Genomic DNA, 20,390 nt, shown 5'->3' on the forward strand with positions numbered 1-20,390 from the left:
AATGAGGCCATGAAGTCAACTGTGGGTTATAACCTGAGCAATAACTTATTTTTTTAAATCCAGATTTTGTAAAATGTTCCTAAAATCTTCCTGAATTAGCTATGTACGATTATGGTTTGGAGTTCAGCCACAGTGACACATATCCCTGGATTAAACTGATACAGAAGAGAAATGACTTGAAAATGTGATGATTCTCAGGTAAATCGCTTAGTTAGAAGGTTGTGGTTATGTCTATGACTTTTAAGTTGAGTTTTTTCATGTTTATTCATGAGATAGAAACCAGAGATAATGAAATCCAGTGTCTAAGTCACACTGGTGATAAAAGTGTTTCGGTTATGACTAAGTTGTGACTGGGACAGAGTTTAACTTGAGTCCAAAGCAAGTTGCGCAAATCACCTCACACCTCATCTGTGCCTCACCAGTCTCCCTCCTTGCCTTCCCGTAACCTCCTGTGAAGGTACACCTCACAGTTTGAAAATCTCTGCTACAATGCAACACAACAGTTCATTTTGGACTTCCCTGTCTAATAGACTCTGATTAATGGATGCTTTCTATTCCAAATGTGTATCCTCCAAGCCCAGACCAAGAGAGTGATGACAACCTTCGTTACTTAACATACAGATACAGTATATAGTATATTATATGCATTTCATAGGCTACTGTATGTATCCCAAAATCCTAAACTGTGCAAATTTGGAATATACATTATTTTTTAACCTGTTTTCCTTATGTATGTTGTTATGATCTAAAAAATTTAAAAGGAATAGAGCCTTTATAAGATACAGGTATATACTGGGTCACACATATACATAAAATGTATGAAGGTCTTTCAAACCTCAGCTAATATATGTCAAGAATATATATACTGAGAAGAATTTATTCAAGATTTTATTGGATTGGAAAACCCTTCAAAAAAGAACAATCATAGAAATAGTAATAACTTTCTTTGAGCAATCTTAAGACAGACCAGGAGCGTTCAAACCCCTCTGCCACTAGTTGCTGCTTGCGTGCAGAGAGAAATCCGGCTGAGTGTCCTGACTCACTTATGTATTCTGTGCCCTGAGGGAAGTTATGAAGTCACCAAGTCAAGTGTAAGAATGCAAGAGATACACTTTCAAAGCAAACAGATGTGCAGTAAAAAAGGTGCTATTTCAGAGAAATGTGTTTCTATTCTTATCCGAACATACTGTGAACATTCAGGGAGGGTGGGTAGAAAAAAAAGAGCTTTCTTTTTCCCACTCCGGCCTCTCTCCCCCCTCTCTGCTGGAACCATCTGTACGTTGAGTTCAGCATGCACGGTGCATCTTTCAGTGCGCTGATTTAAGTGAACACTCTCTTCATCTCCCTCTCTACAGGTATAAATAGTTTATGTGTGGACGCGTACTGACGGCGACAACACACCATGTGTGAAACGTTATGTGTGTGTTTGTTTATGCGAGAATGTGTGTTTCTCTTTGTGGGAGTGCACACATTTAAGTGACAGGGTGAGTTCATGTATTCTCACATTATGTATTGACAATGGACCCAAGTCAAGGTTGAGTAACGTCTGCTCAGACATCCCTGCTGGGCTCGTTGTCTGCAGCCAAATCAAAGTTCAGCTGCTCGATTGCAGAGAAGTAAAAAAGTACGGACATAAATTAATGAAAACGCTCGGCTCTCTTTCCTGCTTTAATGATTTCTCCTCACGTGGAAAGAAACAAATGCCAGGGGATCATATAACTCATCAGCGCCTCAACAGATATCATGATCCTTGATAAATACTTTTTTAATATAAGATTACTCAAAAGAAAACAAAAAACGTTAATCTTCATGAGAGTAGCTCATGCCTGCGAATGTCAGGCCTGGACTTGTGCGTTTAGTTCATTTGAACAGTGGCTGTTATGTTGATAGAGAGCAGGTTCCAAAGTGACTCCAGATATGACCTGAAACAATATTATGCTGCTGATTGAGATTTATTGTGTTGGGATCCTTTTTGCATGAACTTGCAATTCTTGTTAAACATTCTGTAATGATTTCATGGACAAGGCTGTTTTGCAGTGACGCCTCAATGGACATTCACTGTGCACATAAATAACACTCAGTCACAAGTGTTTTGACATTTCAAACCACCGCATTACCTTGCAAATCGATGTTGAAATGTATTTGGGACCCAGACAAGTTTCGTTCTTGATGCTGCATACCAAATTGTCAACAATTCATTAATCTTAACCTGGGGGACTCTGAGATGTCTGATAATGAACATTTTAATTGCTCGGTTATCCTCGCTGTAAACAAACTAATTAAAGGTATCACTGTTGCATATTGCTAGAGGCAAGCAGCACTGAATCTCTATTCAGAACACAGGTGGACTGGTATAGGAAAACCTACTAAATTTTGGTCAGGATCCTGGTCAGGGCAGATCCAGAATTCAACAATCTAATCTTTGAAATACCGAGAATTGTGTTTTGTTGCATTTTAACTTTCTAGTATTATGTTAATCTTTGGGCCAAAAGGAAACTGGCCTGGTGCTCCTGGTGAGCTACTCACAGCTAAATATTTTTGTCATTTCTAGGAATATGTATTTGTTTTAACAGTACAGAGTATATATCCACACTCTTAGCATACTTTATTTGTGTATGACATGTGCATTTGTTTGGGTGTGTCTGTACATTTTGTGAATTAAAAACACCAGCAAATCTAGTGGCTGTCCTTCTTGACGTTTAAACTCTGAGGCCTTGAGCTGTGTCATCACTTACCTGAGCCGATTAGGTAAGTTTGTTTAAACACAACCCAAAGACCAAACAAAAAGACTAACTAGGTGCATTGCTGAAGGGGATTAAACAAATGCTCTCTTTGAAGGAATAAGGTGCAGAGACATAAAGATAGAAAGATAAATAAAGTTAAAGCCAAGCAACGTTTACAGGTGACTAAGAAAAACAGTACCATATCACGGATGGAAAGAAAGATATGTAGGAAACTAAAGATAATGAGACAGACTAGCTGCCAGCTGCTACAAGCTTGATGAGAAATAAATGTTCTCCTTGCCTTTTCCCTCAAGGGTGGGTTGAAAAGAACATTTGTGTGGACCAGTTGCTACAAGTAAACTCAGGAGGATAATATTGAATAGTGTATCATCACAGTAATCCACATTTGCTGAGTGTGCATGCCACATGTGAATTGAGGCTACCTTTTAAATGTTGCAGAAAGAGAAAAAGAAAACAAACACAGAAACACATAGAGAGAAGAAGAGGCTGATAGCCAATGACAAAACAAAACCTTGAGGGAGAAAGAAGAAACAAAATCAGTCCGCAATCAACAGGAGAAAGGAGGTTATGTATTCTTTGCCGTTTGCTGTCTGTCTATCAGCAGCATTTCTCAAAAACTACTGAACCAAATTCCATGAAACATCGCCACTGCCTACCTCTCCCCAGAAATGAAGCCAGAATATCCTGGATACGATCTCTCCCATCAGGCACATTTGGTGCCAAAGTCTGCGCAGAAGTGATTGACTATTCAGTTTGATCAATGTCCCATCCACTAACACGGAGGAGGAGGGATTTATGACCTATACTGCAGCCAGCCATCAGGTGGCGATCAAGATTCTGTGCTTCATTTTTCGGGAGCAGTCATGTCATCCATTTTTTTATACAGTCTGTGTGCATGAAAGAAAGAACCCATTCATTTAAAAGAGGATCTTAATTAAAGGGTGGATCCACTTTCTTCAACATGACAAGATAAGACACTAGCCAAGTTATGAGGGCATTAGCTAGTGGGTTTTTATCTATTGCATGACTCACTCTTAATAGATAGCTCATGACCAGCCACTCCAACTAGAACTGCAGTTGCTGACTACCATTTTAGATATTCCACATCAGCATAGATGCCCTAGTTGAGTCTAGATCAGAGAAGACCACACAAGTGGATACTTTAATCCAATTAGCTGAAGCAGACCAACCCTCTCAGGTTAAATCAGTTTGAAATGATTCATTGTTGACTGATTTGTTCACTGGTCTCAAATTAAGTTGAAGTACATTCTCCAGAAGATTGCGGACTACAGTACATGCTCTGTATTTTTTGTAGTTGCAAATATGCCACCTAAAACTCTAAAAAGAAAGCTTTTTAAAGTTCCTACATTTCTGACCTAAAGATAGGTCTCTCCTTTGGATAACTAATTCATCATTCATATACCTTGTAGAATTGCTCTATTCCAAATTAAAATTTAATGTGACAGGAACAGGGAACATGTAAGGCACATCCACATTATCTCATAGGGCCTCTCTTGTATAAAGTCCTTTCAGCTTCTTTACAAATACTTGATCTGCGCTAACACAGCAGTTTGATCTGTGTTAATTATTCATGCTCTCCTCCACCAGGGAAGGATCAAAGAGGAAACAGGGATCATTTTTTGTGGGCCTCCACACATTCATTATTGAGAGCAGAGGCCAACAAGTACATGCTTTTAACACCATTTGCGACATGTTCCACTCGACCTAAGTTGACACTTGCTTCACTGGATTTGAGTTCCACTTTCTTGAGGCCTGACAAGGAAGGAGATGGTGGAGAGAAATGCTATGGGCCTGCTGACGGATTCACTTTAACTCAAGCCTTACACACCCACCCACACACACACACATACCATGATTGCGTCCTTGTCATCTTGGGAGATGGGGAGTGACACAAGGAGCAATTTCCTAAAATATTGATCAGCAAGGGTCAAACACGTCGTCATAAGAACAACTATATATGGAAGAGGTCTAACCCCCTCCGGACCAACAGTTTTCCTCACGAAGAAGCTCAACTGATTCAAAGAGTGGAAAGTGGAAGACAGCAAAATGCTGGATGCGTTTGGACTGTACTTGTCTTAATGTGAACTTTATAGGACATGACTTGGGCAAAGACTGATGATGACTGATATCTTGATTATTGCCCCCAAACAAAGGAATGTACTTAATGTGCCATTTATCTTAGGCTTATCTTTGCATTCTTCTCTTTCCTCATCTCTCAAGCATTCTCTGGGACTCCTGGTAACTGTTTCCCATCCATAGCGCCAGCCTTCAAATACAGTGCAAGAAATACAGTATTGATTAAAGGCATAATCATCATACATCCATCTAATACAAATTTTCAAACCAAATGGAAATGAAACGATAACAAATGGAGGCAAAGGCAGAAAGGCGACAAAAATGTGCCAAGAAGACGCACCTCAAGAAACTGATTTTTGTGTGAGTCTTTTAATAGTTAGCTAGCTGCTCCAAAATTAAATTATTCTGTAGTTAGCGCTTGAAAGGTCATGCTGCTTGCCTTGAGGCTGTTTTGGTATAGATGCATTTCACTAATCTCAAAAATTTTAGTGACAATTGTATAGTTGGCACGTTTGAATAGTCAGAATGGCTCCAATTGATTACCAGGTTTAAACCCACCACTGTGCTAAGTGCAGTATTTGAATTTGGGCTTGCTTTTAAAAACCTAAATCACATAAATTTCAGAATCAAAGTGACTTGACTGAAACTTAATTTTACTTTTCGTGACACTGACCTCTTACACTTGTCATAGTTTCCATGTAAAAGCATTTCTCTCTCTGTCTCGCTGTGTTTTTTCAGCTCATAGTTGCAAGGACTTCAACCTTCCCCTTTTACGACCTAGGCGGGTGTTCTGCTTTGATCAGTTATCTGCCCCAAACAAGTTAAATTGCTGCACCATCAACCAAGACTTAAAAACATCTGAGACAGTATAATTAGTAATTTCGGCATTAATAGCACAACGAGGGACAAGCAGCGTTCCCTTTAATCTTCAGCTTTTCAGAGGTTTGTTTTATGTCCCTTCTCCTCTCCACCTCCTACCTTCTTCTTTTCTTGAAGTGACCCATGATAGATTGCAACCCACGGTCTTGAACCAGACTAGCATCAGAGAGAGGGTGTGTATGGTTCTACAGACACATCTGAAAACCAGTGGTAAGCCGCAATACTTTATTTTGGAGTAAATTATTATTTGTAGTGTTGTTGATATTCTCTGTTGCGCATCAAATGATTGAAATGAATACTAAGAATCAACAGAGGAGAATCTGTTTCATTGTATTTGCAGATTTAGTGGTCCAACCCGAATCAGGATAAACTGCATATGTACTGTTTAGCTTGAGTTAGTGAGTTTCACTGTGCAACCTTCATTACTTCATTAATCACAATGCAAAAAGACAATAGGCTGCATGTGGGTGTTGTGCTTGGTTATTATTCAGAATTCAAAAATCCTAAAATTTTATATCCTTCGTCCTCAATAGAATGCACTGTAATGTAGTTTTGCTTCAGATGTGACAGAGGAATTCTAGTTATCCATTGCAATGATGGTTAAAATCTTGATCAACTTCATGGCCTTGACCTCAATCATGGTCATTACTAAAACTGTTCTCAGCTGTTGCCTTGATGAGAACTTGAGAAGTGAATTTCCCTCCATGTCCTGACAGTGAAATCTAGGGGAAAGAATAAATGCACACGAGGCTGAACTCAAAGTGGTTTTTGGTCTCCTCTAGTTTAAAACCAGATCATACGAATTTGAGAAATCAGATGTAGTCCCAAGGTTTCAAAGTCAGTTAGACCTAATCATAATCATTTGGCCTGTGTTAGTGGTTCAGAAGAATACAATGATAGTAAGTCTGCTTTATTGTTAGTGTGTTTTGATAAAACTCAAAACTCAAATCATTCTATGTCACAACAAAGGATTGGCAGAGTTGTAATAAATTGTACAGGGGATTTTTCTTTTGTGAGAAAAAATTGAAAACCTGCACCATCTGATACAGTTGAGTAAAGGTCAGCAACATCTACTGTAAGATGAATAGACCACTAAGTCTATTTAACTAATTGATCCAGTTGCGCTGAGATGCATACTGTCCTACTTTCTGACAGTTCAAATCAGGGAGGTTTCTGTGGAGCCAGTGTGGTGGAGTGGGTGTGTGAGTTGATTAGATGTAGTTTTATCAGTAGCAAGTTCTTTATGAAGAGGCAAACAGAAAGATGTGTCCCAAGGCCATTTCTAATACCTTTCTTAGAGTTCACTGCGTATGCTGTGGCTGCACAGACCTGTCGGGCTGAGCTCACCCACCATTCCTGGCATTCTTCCGTCCTGTCCATCCCTCCTTTCTCTCTCCCACGATCCCGCAGGGCAACGCTGTCTGCAGAATGTGGCACAACGTGAGCAGATATGCCAGGAACAGGCTGGATCACCTGGCCTTATTTAACTTGTTATGTACTCCTACTCTTTATTTATTCCTGTCATGCTGACACACCCACACACACACTGGCTTGACTTATTTCCAAACCTCTGTGACAGAGAAATACAGTCAGTCATTGATGTCTAAGCAACTGTGTCCTTCACACGTGATTGAGGTTCAAAATAAAGTTACTTTTTCCCGACAATGTTTTATCTGCAATACACATGCATGTGCCTGTCTATGCTCAGCATTGACACAGACCTTGGTGTTTTTTATCTGTACAGAATACAGTACATTCCATGTGTTTAACTAAAGGGAAGAGTGTGAAGAATGTAGCCCAACACTTTCACCTTCTGCTTCATACAGGTGTGACTGGAGCCCATCCCCCTATTCCACCACCCCACTGCCCCATCACCAATTCTAGATGACGATGCTGCTCTCTGCTTCTTCCACTTGAACTTAAAGGTTCTTTATTTTTCACTTCATATTAGGAAATAACTAGAGGAATTATAGAGGAACACCCAGAATGCACCATTTGTCTTTCTGCCACCCTCCTTTCACCTTTTGATGTGACAGACGTGATCCGGTGCAGATTAAGGGGAGAATCAATGATGAGGACAGATTTGAACATGTCAGAGGGGGAGTGCCAAGGCTTCACTGCTGCCACAGTGTTCAGACCTGCCCCATGCTAAGGGCGGGTTGGTGTATGTGCCTGTGAGTGTGGTTGTGCATGTATATGTGCATGTACACCCTCATACAAAGTATATATCTCTGCAGATTCACCCAGCTTCCAGTGAAGGTAGACGATTCCAAATCCAAAGCTAATATCTTAATAATGAAGCTGATTAATGATGGTCATTAATGTCAACATAAAAAGTAAAATGTGGCGATGCTTTTTCTCTGCTTCTAAGAAACCTGCTTTCTGTGGCCCTCAGTTGTGATTAGTCGCCTTAAATGTCATTACAGCTACAGAAATCATATTAAAAAGAGATTATGCTCCAGAACTATTATTCCATTTACTTGTCAAAAACTGATGCCTACTATACCCACGATGACAGTTCAATTGGAGATTCAGTTGAGTTATGCTATTCGTAGCAAATATTGCCTTGTGTCTGTAGCCTCAGCAAAGATGAGGAGTGAACTACAGAGTCCTGCTTAGCTTACTTCTTTCTCATTCTGTGCTGCCAGATTATATTTTTAATTTTCAAAGTTTGTAGTCTTCAGACCAAATCAACACTGGACTACTTCCCACTGTGCTGAATGTGTAGAATTGTATGGGGTTCCCGTCCTCAAGTGATTTGATCAACACACTCAGTGCAGTGGTGCAAGAATGTGTTCAGAATCATAAAAAAGCGGCAACACAACAATAACTCAGAGATATGGTCGGCAACTGTTGATGAGGTTCATAAGTTTGTAAAATATAACACCTATGCTTACGTACTTTACATTAGTGTTTATCCGATATCCAGTTGATTCAATGAATGTAATTTGAGTATAAAACTACATCCACTTGGATAAACTGGACTTTTATTACTATAGTAAATGAGAGGTCAGTGGTGCACATGTGCAGTAAAGCAGTACAGGAAACATCCAAAGTTGGTATTTTAGCATGTTGAGGATAGATGTGCAGAGCCACAAAGGATGCTATGAGACAATGTTGTAGATATATGTAATGTGTGTTCTTTCATTAGTGTCGGTACTGTCGCTGTTGTAAAGCACGAAGCTTGGCACCATGAGTGAAACTGTGTGCACAGGACTCTCTCTGCTTGAGTCTCTTGCCATTGAAAAAGCCCAGTATATTACAGTGTCACTATGGAAGTAATGTCCTCATGAATGACAATGAAAGCCATTCAGTGACAATGGCCCAATCAGAATATTGTTTGATGTTTTTAGGCAGTATCCATCAAACTAATGTGATTTAGAATCCCAAGCCATTTTCAATTTGGATCAACATGACAAAATAAAAATGAAAAGTACAACCAGGTTTTAAGTAGATAACATGAATCGTTATGTTTAATCAATGATACTCTTATTCAAGCATATGTTTCTTAAATTTTTTAAAATAAATATCACATTTTTACAGTGTAGTAATAACCTTCACCTTCTGCACATATTTGCCTGTAAAACAAAATGTTTTTTTAATTTGCCACAATTATCAACATTTCATCATAACGAACTTAAAAACTCAAGCTCAAGATATGGAATTGTAGGCATTGGTATTTTTCTCTGATAACATGTTAACACAATAATGAGTTAACATTACTGTGATTTTTATGGAAATATGTTTCTGAAATCAAGTCGTGAGTAAAATTACACATGTGCTATATTGTGTGTGTGCATGTGCTATGTGTCAGAGCGAGGGAGGCAGTTTATGTCAGTGTGTGCCGAGTGCAGAACGAGGTGTATGAAACACTCCCCCTTGTCATCGCCAGCACCTGAACACGATGACATAATATTTGACCGGGTTGCATCCTTAACTACACCAGATGTCTTATGAACAGCATTCCTTTTCGTATGAGGCAGTCACTGCTGGTGTTTCACCACCGCTCTACCACTGACATGATCACACCTTCTGGTTGGATGACGTGTGAGAGGGAATTCAGAATACCCTCTGATGTAGCCAGTTAGCATTCATCTTACGTGATCTGCCCAACACAATGATACACTCACCAGACATCTGGTAGGCTAGGCTCTAATTGGGGTTATGACATAAAGAGTATACTCTTACAGGCATTACCAAACTATGGGTGTGTGTGTGTTTGCAGGTCAGCATATGCGCTCACAGGTACTTGTGTTCACTCATTTATGTTTGCGTTTTTCCATTCATGTACTGTATGCGTGTGCCAGAGTGTAGGGAACAAAGAGATCAGGTGGATCAGACACAAAGGTGGAGCATTTAAGAGTGCGCCTGCCTCCCAGAGTCACGGTGATATCCTTCATCTCACCCAGAGAAACCACAACAGAGGATCAAGGGGGATACCTGACCAGCATATGACTGATGGGACTCACCTGAGGGGGAATTCCACCCTAAAACTGAATTTATGCGCAGGTGGGGTGGACGACAGTCACATACTCCATTATATAGGTCTTTGTGATAATGGCAATTGAGCTGAATTCAGTTTGAATACATGGAAATCTTGCTGCAGAGGAGCAGCTAGAGGGGGAGGATTTGAGCTGCAGGTAGAGAGTCCACTTTATCTCAGCTACTTTAGATAATAAATGAAATACAAGTGAGCCAAAGTGGCAGAACTAATGTTTTGGGATCTTAATACATGATTGTAACAGCATTGGGATAAGATTTAATTTTGTAGAAATGCTCAAACGTCAAATGTGTCACAAAGTCAGTTTCCTCTTCAATGACATTGTAATTGCAGTCATGGTAAGTTTAGCTATTTTATCAGTAACCTTTTAATGACCTACACTAACCCGCTGTCTTAGATTATTAAAATAATGTGCAAGAGTTATACTTGAAGGTGGATTCTTAATTAGACCTACATTTATTTTTGACCTGGGGGAACTGAAGTGCTCCCAAGAGCCAATTATACAGGTATGCATGTAAAGGAAGTCTATTACTGAGCTTCTGTGGGTTGGTTTAATGATTTGGCACCAATGTTTTAGATAAAATTACAATTTGTTTGCATTTTTGTGGAGGTAGAATAGAACAGAACATTGAGTCAGTCTGAGATAAAGATTAAACAAACTGACTTCAAACAGTAAGTGGGATAATTTATGTTTACAAGCAGATGAAAATGGAGGATCTATTGAAGAATACATTTGATATGTGAATATATCTATAGCTCTTGTTTTCTCATCTCCAAACGTAAAGAAAATGATTTGCAACTTAACAATTGTCATCCAAGTTGGTTGCAGCTACAGGATGAACTCCGACCTTCTTCAGAGCTTTGTGACATTTTTATTCAGCAGCAGTGCAATGTCACTACTTTGACCCTTGCTACTGACAGACGATAAAGATTATTCAAATGACTGCAATAGGACACTTACAGTGCACGGTCATAAAAGTCCGGCATCGTAAGTATTTCAACAAATGAGCAACAGCCCACTATTATTCCTCTGGTGAGGACAACTTCCGAGTGACACTTTTACAATGCCAGTGATGGACTGTTCTTGTTGCAGCTGTATTTCAGGGAAAATACAAACAGTAATGACACACCTTCTCACTACAGTTCATGACAGTCATAAAGTTTAGCTTTTCTCACTCCTGCTCTGTGAGTTTAACATAGTAAAAATTAAACATCTGAGGAGCTCTACATAATAAGTCAGGTCGATGCTGCTTATTTACATGCAGGTTTTCTACATGGTTAGACCTTTATTATCGACCCATCAAATGTTGATTTGCAGATAGCTATTTTCAAATGAGCCAGGCAGAAATTATTCTCAGTAAATATTGAACCCTAAACATCATCTTAATATCTAGCCGAGATACAACTGACAATACAACAGAGTTTAGGGTCATTTTGAAGAATTGGGTTGTAATATTTTGAGAAAAAAGTTGGAATTTATGGAGAAAAGTACTTTATAAAGTATACAAACTTATAGATGCAAAATCTTAATTACCAATGGCTTTATCTCTTGAGAAACATCAAAACCCTATTGAACAGCACGCAGATGTAACCAACGGTAACTTTGCCATCAACCCCGGCAAGCAATGTCCTCCTCCACAAAGGAACAATTTCCCCCATGTCCATATGGTTCTTTCTTCAGAATAGCCAGTTTCATTGCACAATCTTTAATGTGGTGCTTATTTGCCTGAAGATTTAATATTTCATTATTTGTGAAACATGAACTTACATAAACTTAACAAGATGCTCCTCATTCCTAGTTTTTACTCAGACAACAGGCCGATCTTCTGATTTTCCCCCTGTTAGATGAAACATTGCCTAAGATTATGACTTTATTCTTGTTTTATTGTATGAACGTATGTATGTATAAAAAAACTGTTACTCATGTGGCATCTATTGGACTTCTATCCGTCCTGGGAGAGGGATCCCTCACATGTGGCTCTCTCTGAGGTTTCTACTTGTTTTTCCCCTGTTAAAATGTTTTTTTTGGTAGTTTTTTCTTAGTCTTGTTGAGGGTTAAGAACAGAGGATGTCACACCTTGTTCAAGCCCTATGAGACAACTTGTGATTTGTCAATATGGGCTATACAAATAAAATTGGATTGATTGATTGATTAATATTTCAGCGATAAAAATTACTTCTGTCTGCAATCCCAAAAACTGCAATATATTTTTAATAATTCCCAGTACTTTTATTGTATAGCTGCTTCATCCATCCTACCATCATCCATCCATCCTTCCAATCATCCATCCATCCATCCTTCTAACCACTCACTAAGGGCATCCAGTGCAGTGCAGGCCTCTAATCTGTGGGCCTGAGCAGCTGCTGCCTTGTGGCTGACAGGCAGCAGGGCTTTTATTATTGTACACACATGCATGCACTCACACACATGCAAGCGCACACATACATGCGCATACACACATGCAAACACCAAAGTCCTCTCATGTGGTAGGCCAGCTGCCAGTGGCGTGCCTTTCCCTCACCAGTGTGACCCAAACACTGCTGCTCCAGCTCCCGGTGCTACTGCACAACTCATGGGACTTTCCAGTATAGGGAAGTGAGAGATAGAGAGAGCAGTGGGATCAAGAGGGAGGAATGAAGGAAGAAAGATATCTGCAAGGCGAAGTAGAAAAAAGCAAAAGAGGGGAAAACGTATAGTAGTGACAATGCAAAAAGGTATAAGATGGGAAAGGACAGCAGATGATGAGACGAGGCTGAGGTTGAAGGAAATGTGCAAAATCATAGAAAGATAAAACCTTAACAAATAATTAACTCCACCCAGAAGGTTAGGTTTTCACCCCTGTCCCTTTGTTAGTTGGTTTGTATGTTTGTTTGTTTGTTTGTAAGCAAGATTACAAAAAAACTACTGGGCAGAGCATGAAACTTGGTGGAAGGATGCGGTTTGGTTCAAGAAAGAACATATGTGGTACCGATCCAGATCTGGGGACGATCACTTTCTTTAACATAGGCAGCAGTTTTTCACTCCACATTACGTTTTCTCTGGGAATAATTCATCGATCTTGAGGTGGAATTCTATTAGTGTGTGAAATTTGGCTCAGTTTGATCTAATGATGATCTAAGACTTTTGGACCTTGGTGAAGGAATATGTTCTAGGTTCTATAGGTATCAATTATAGCATTGATATTTTGATATTTAATATTTGAATTTGGATTGCCGCACCCCCTTTAATTATTTGTTTTAATTTAATTAATTAATGAATGTTACTAAACATTTTGGCAGTAGTGGAAATGATTTGGCAGTTGCTTGGGCTGATAAGAGAGCTCATACTATAAAAATATGTTTTGTCTGTGATATTTTTCTATATTAATTTCAGATAATTGTTTCATTGAACTATATACAGAATAAATATTTTATAGGTTACTGCCACATGGGGTTGGTTCACTCACATCTAAAAATAAACAGATCAAAGGGGTTGTGTAAATGCGTGCAAAGAGCAAATGAAACATGAGCTGTCACAGCCTGTGTTGGCATCTGGACTGATTAAAGTGGAAGCTTACCTGTTCCATCAGATGCAGGTGAGACAGTAACTGAAAAACAACATCACGCCTCCTGTGTAGACATGCCACTGGAGGTTGATCATTTTGACATGGCGTAAGCATGGAGAGGCATGGAACCAAGTATTTATGGACAATATGCCATTACAGGCTAATCAAACTTCTTCATTGTGGCACTTAAAGAAATGACTAAGCAGATATGCACTGTTGTAATAAGTTGCTCGTCCTTGTGTTGGCTTTCGTTATGGTTTACCCTATAATGTTAATCAGTCTTATGTCCTCTGGCACAGAATATACACATCGGCGGATATCTGTCCTCCAAGAGACTCCACTTCTCCTCTACGGTTTCTCCTTTTCTTTGGCTTATATGCATAGTGTCTTTATGTCTCTCACACTCATGTGTATGGTATTTTTCCTGAGTTTTGCATTTTGCTTTTGCATAATCTGTTCTCGCTCCAGACAGGTATCCACACGGTGGAGAGGAGATCATGTGACTCCGGTCCTACCTGTTTGGTCACATGCACCTGGAAGATCCCCAACATCCTCCTGCATCACTATCATCATATATGTTCACAGTCGATCTATAATATAGTCATTATCATCATTTTGCACACCATAATTTATTTTGGGATCCCTCCAGTGTTACTTTTCCAGAGGTTTCTTCCACTTTTTTCCCATCAAGAGGATTTATTCCTTCTCTGAATCAGAGGAACAAGGATAGTTGGTCATTTCTGGAATACAGTATGTGAAGACTATTAAGACAGATGTCCTATTTGTAATAATGAGTTATAAAACTGACTTGACTTTCACTGTGCCGCACATGGTTGGTTCTATAGACTATTGGTGATCTATTTTTTTAAATGTTTAACAAAATCATTGGTTTATCATAAAATCAACATGACATTCAAAGTGACGGTAAATGATTTGCTGGTATGTTCAATATTATCTTTCTTTTTATGTTAAAATAAATGCAAACCAGCCTATATTACAATACAGCATGTTCATTGGCTCCATCAGTGTACTAACCATCTATTTATTTTTAAACATTCAGGCAAAATGACCATTAAATCTTAAGTGTGCCAGTACAATGACCACTTATAAGCATAAGACATATACGGGCCAAGACTTGAATGGGAATGTCCATGTAAATTCAACAGTCCAACTCTTCTCTGCCCAAGCCTGCTCATGCAGCCCAGCCCAGCTTGGAGGCTGCACATCTGCTGGTGAGGTCAGCAATCTCTTCCCATCGCAGTAACATGAGGATGATGGATGCTTTGGCCACATAGGGTTTCTCTGTGGTTTCTTCCTCCATGGAGCGCAGATCCAGATTCAATCTCTCTGTCTTTTTCCTTTCTCTGATATCTTCCTTATCTTCCATCTTTAGCAACTATGTCATTCTCAGAAATGTTTTGTTCGTTAATTACTCTCCAAATGTATTTCTCTCTCTTTCTCGTCTCTTCCCTCTCTTTTACTCCTCAGGTTTGGGGCCCAGAGGAAAGCTTTGGGCAGGGCCAGGCTGGGTTAGGTCTATATAAAGAAAGTGGAGTAATATCTGTCATATGGTCTGCTTCACCATTGGTTGGCGGTGGCTTCTGACAGAAGCCTAAAATTCTCATTATGATTGAAATGGGAGAACTATTTTCTGGTTGGTAGTATGGCACTGTAGCCTTCCACTCTGTTAAATATAACAATATCTCAATCAAGCTTCTCCTCTCCTCATTCTCTTCATAACTGCAGCTTGGACCGCAATTTTCTGTCCAAGAGAAAAGTAATCCAGCCAGACCCAAACGTTTTTGTTTGTTTGAACCCGACCTAAGTCAGATTTTTTCACCAATTACAGACACGTGCATTGTAGAAAGTCAAATAGATTATCCAGGCAATGTGACCAAACACCCTAAATCTTAAAAAAATTACTTTGAACTCAGCCTGATGGGTGCGGACAGGTCTCAATGGGTGGCAATGGATCCTGATGGGTTCTGATGGGTGTCCATGTGATAATAGCTCCAGTATACAAACAGGCTATTTACTTTGGGGTGCAGAGAGACTGCACGTTTTATTGTAATGGCCAAAATCTGTATTTGACCTTTTGTCAGCATCAAGTAAGGCACTCTGCCCCCGAAACAAAATCATTAGAAAAGCACAGCTGTAAAAGAATGAATGCATTTTTCTCAGTGTCTCAAATGCCCTGAAATGACCCTGATTATGATGAGACTTTAATCCATTCAGACCAATAACATTTGGAAAGTTTAATACAGCATATATGATTTGATTATTTTGTCCCCTTCATGTGTGCAGGAAGCTAATATGGACGCACATGTTCTCAATCAGCATACACTGGAGGCATGAGGAAGCTTTTTCACCATATGGCCCATTGAGTAACTTCCATAGCAATCAATGGGAAACCATCTCTGAACAGGGTATCCAGTTCTCCTTTATACATCTAAGGTTGTGACTAAATTGCTTAGTCACACTAATAATTCTTCTTGGATAATTTTTCTGTGCTTGGCAAAAATCTTCATGTGCATTACCATCCTCTGCCCATGGTGGAGGGGACGTGTTAAACGCATTAAATGGCCTGTAGATTTGATTCTGGATATGAGAAACTTGGGGTGACAAATGCAAACAGGACCTAGGACTCACGTGGCTTTATGAGTGCAGCACCATGTTGAGATTCACGAATTGCATAAGGACTGAATAAATATATATTTTTTAGTATATGTTCTTGACAACATAAAATCCAGGCCTCAGAACCATGTGTATATCATTAAACCCCTATAAGCAGCTGTGCTTTGGAGACGATTCCACATTCCAGCAGCATCGTGCGACATCGAGGGCAATGTTTACAATGCACCAGAGAGCTGAAATGTATTGCTGAACGTACTGAACCATGAGAACACTTGATAAGACTCACAGACCTCACGAGAATGCCGAGTGACTGACTGTAGTTGCACCATTGCTCGGCTGGCCGGTGTCTCTCTGCTGGCTGTTTTCTATTTCAACGATTGGAAAAAGCCCCCAGCGCCAAATCTTCTGACTTTTTTGGACAAACCTTAGCTGTTCTCTACAGAAAGATTTTGCCAGTATTGTGCCCTAGGAGTGAGTCACACCTCACTTTGCGTTTACTCTGTTCTGTGAGTGGCAGAGGGCAACAGTTCATTACTCAGACTGGGCTGAGCACTATGTGACAGATAAAAACTGCTTTCACACATGCACTGCAACACTGAACTTGGTGGGAACTGTACGTTTGAACGCAAACTTTCAAATCAATTGAATTGGACTCTAACATTAAAGAGACTCAACCTGGTCAGCTCTTTATCCATGTCATGTCCAAGTTTATCAATGTGCAGACCCACAAATGGCTCACACTACGCACAATGCAAATACAATGCAAATACAATGCAATGACGTCATTAATCTGTAAATTGGTATTGTGGTTCCATGACGTGTTTTGACTACATCCTCAGTTTGACACAGTGCCGATACCGTTCAAGTCATACACAAGGTTATGACCTATAGGCTTGTTATATTTCTACCACTGTTTCTTTGATGCCAAGAGTTGTTTTGAATATACTTTACTTAGAGGGTTTTGTGGGTTTTGAAATGAATACCAAGAAGGAGCTCTGCACCATAATGTTTTGAAAACGTCTTGTTGGATCACACGTGTTACCTTGCTTCAATCTTCCCCTTTCAGCGAACAGAACATTGTGAAGGGTGAATGGGATGAGCATGCCCCCTCTTTTCCAGATAGAAACCTCAGCTGTAATCACACAGGTTCACGTCATGTAAAGGACTTTCATTCACGTTCCATTCAAATGGATCATACTGTATATATAGTACAATAAACACACACACACACACACACACACACACACACACACATATACTTACTGCACCATGGCCAGCTGTGTCTGGTCATGGGAGGTGATGGTGAGATCAAAGTAGTCCGCATGTCACCCCACACACAAACACTCACGCACCCACATACAAACACACACACACATGCACGCACACACACACACACACACACACACACACCATTCAGGATGTTGTTAATCAGTAGCAGTTGGAGCCACTGGGGAGGAATATTAAGAGCTACAGGATTTCTTTTTTAGATGTTCATGGCTGTTTTGCGAAGCCCCACAATGGTTGGATGGAACAGTTGCATTTCACATTATTTGAGATAATAATAATAATAACACATTATTATGTATTACAAGCCCATAACAAATGTTAAGGATGTTGATTTATGATAGATCCTTAACAATCCATAATGCTTATTTCCATTAAAGTAAATTCAAAGACAATTTATCTGGTGTAAATAAAGAACATTGAAATATATAATAAACATGTAAAAACAACATCAAAATCAGGCAATTATACAAATTAAATTGAAATGAACTGAATTGAATAAAATACATTCACCTTCAGACCTGCACATCTGTATAGTGACACATGATCACAACTTTTTGAGGAGGGAAGGATCTTTTTTCGTGGGTTTCAACTAATCTTTCTGCAAATGTTGCCTATATATACACCTTTGTGCAGGAAGTGCACCAACAGTGATCCCAGCAAATGTTCACATTTGTTATTCTTCTTAGGTTTGGCTTTGTTGAATTAGTGTTACCAGCATCACCATGTGTTCACATTATTAGCAACTTTTAATGCAATTTTGAAAATGTGTGATATCAGTGTGCAGAACAGTTAAGAAGACCATTATAAGTGTGACACATGCAATGACTATAAAATGAACACATTTAGCTTAAAACCCATTCAGCTTCGTCGGATACTTTTAAGTGTACTTTGTATTAAATGTAGAGGCGCTAAATACGATAAAAGATCCAAGTAACACCTTGAGCTAAGTCATCCATTATCCGATATAAGTATCTAAATAAACAGCTCAAACATGTCTGCTGCGTAAGACTACATCTCAACCACACAAGGAAGACATTTGTTGAAGCAGGCATGTGGATTCCATTAAATCTACACATTATATACATTTAAAATGTTAGATATTCCTGTTAAACAGCAAAGACACAGAAGAACCAGATATCCCACTGGTTGCTAAGCCACTACACAAGATCCAAAATGAGTCACAGCCTGTGTCTGGTGGGTCACCACATGTTCTCTATGATTCAATGGGTTTGTGTCACACGATGAGACTGTATTTCCCAAATATAGGTGCCAGATTGAGAAGCTCAAGGGAGCCGTGTGAAAAAAACAAATCCTCTTCAACATCTGTTTTATTTACTGATCGACCAATCACTGCTGTTTTTATATATTTTCTCAATAAAATTTACACAGTGTCCCCGGTATAAATCTCCCTTTAAGACGTCTAGAATGACCATAAATTGCTCCACATGTGGGATGAAGTCTTTGATTCCTGGGGCAGACTAAGTAATGACATGGGAGTCATTAGATGAAGAGGTTAGTACTCACCAGTACTGAGGGGGGGCAGGTTATCTGCTGGAGCTAAATAATAGGGTGAGGTTGACTCCCATATCAGGTGAATGAGTAGTTGTCACTTATGAGAGGGGAAAAAAAGTAATTTGTTAAATGAGCCACATTCACATACACACTTGTGTTCACAAATACACATGTGTCCACTTACATGGACACACACATTTGCATGAAGTCAAGTCTTCAAACGCACAGTCATAACATGTTGAGAGAAAATGAGAACAAATATCCATAGTTATGTTAATTGAGCCATTTTCTCTGCTGGGATTACTAATCTGGTAAGAATAGATAACACACTCACTCTTTTCACTGCAGGGGAAATTACAGGCACTTTGTTGTGAGGCTGCGTCTCTGTAAACTCTCCTCCAGAGCTGCTCTTTAGTGAAGATCAGGTTGTGTTATCATAAAGTGCTCTTGATGTATGGATATTTGAAACCAGGTGATTTTCATTAGTCTTTCCAGTAAAACTCCAGCAGCTGCTCCATGACCGCCAACAACTTCCAGCAGCTACACACAGTTGCAAGCTGTCTCCTTTATTTAAAAATGTTATGGGAAGGAGAGCCTCGAGTTACGGTAAGTGTTTGTGTGCGTCTGCGTTGAGTCACCGCTCGAGAGAGCCACTCTCAAAGTGATGTCAAAGGTCAAACGAGGTCCCACTTGCCCCCGACGGGAGCGTCGTTATTTCATGTAGTCACAAGCTTCTTGTGTGGGTCCCGAGATCGGACGGACTCAGAAAATAAAAGTTCACTCTGATGTTGCATCCCCAGAGTATTTTCAGGAACAGCCCCTCGTTCACACACACAGGCTGTAATGACACAACTGTATCCAGATGATCGTGATAGAGCCAGGATCTCTGATTTTACAAACGCAAACACAGACCTGACAAACGAAGAGCTTCTGATTGAGATAACAGTCTTAATCTAGCTGTGCTTTCATCGTCTGGTAAAAATGCAGAAAACCCACGCTCTTATATCAGTGTGTCCTCCAGTGTTGCCTTTGTATGTCTTTCTTTACTAATTGTTGACTTTGGATCAATGAAGTTTTATTCCTAAAAATTTAAAGTTCTCAAAATAACGACACTTTCCCTGGAGGTTACTGCTGATATGATGTGAGAACATAGTGTTGGAATGCAAACAATTTGTTCAATGTGCAAAAAGA

The sequence above is a fragment of the Paralichthys olivaceus genome, chromosome 10 (genome assembly GCF_024713975.1).
Source record: "Paralichthys olivaceus isolate ysfri-2021 chromosome 10, ASM2471397v2, whole genome shotgun sequence".
In the NCBI taxonomy this organism is placed as follows: Eukaryota; Metazoa; Chordata; class Actinopteri; order Pleuronectiformes; family Paralichthyidae; genus Paralichthys; species Paralichthys olivaceus.